Consider the following 555-nt stretch of genomic DNA (forward strand, 5'->3'; position numbering starts at 1 on the left):
ATAAATCCATTGAACTTGGGTGGTTAAACATTACTGATAATTCCATTGAACTTGGGCAGTCAAACATTACTGATAAATCCATTGAACTTGAGCAGTTTTAAACAGTACTGATAAATCCATTGAACTTGGGCAGTCAAACATTACTGATAAATCCATTGAACTTGGGCAGTCAAACATTACTGATAAATCCATTGAACTTTGGCAGTTAAAAAGTACTATCATACATCCACTAAACTTGGGTAGTTAAACATTACTGATAAATCAATTGAACTTTGGCAGTTGAATGAATGAATAAATGGTTTATTTACCTCGAGTGACATACAACAACATACAGTGGCAGCCTATATTTGGCTGAATTGCAGTATTGCAGTAAACACTACTGATAAATCCATTGAACTTGGGCAGTTAACAATGACCAAAGTCTTCCTATTTACAGAGTCACTCCTCATGAAAATGTTCTCAAACTTAGAATAGCCTGCCATATTCATTACCGGAAATGTAGATCAATAAATACATTCATCATGCTTTTACATTTCTTGTTGAGCGGCCGTCTTC

This window comes from Branchiostoma floridae, chromosome 6, assembly GCF_000003815.2.
Source record: "Branchiostoma floridae strain S238N-H82 chromosome 6, Bfl_VNyyK, whole genome shotgun sequence".
In the NCBI taxonomy this organism is placed as follows: Eukaryota; Metazoa; Chordata; class Leptocardii; order Amphioxiformes; family Branchiostomatidae; genus Branchiostoma; species Branchiostoma floridae.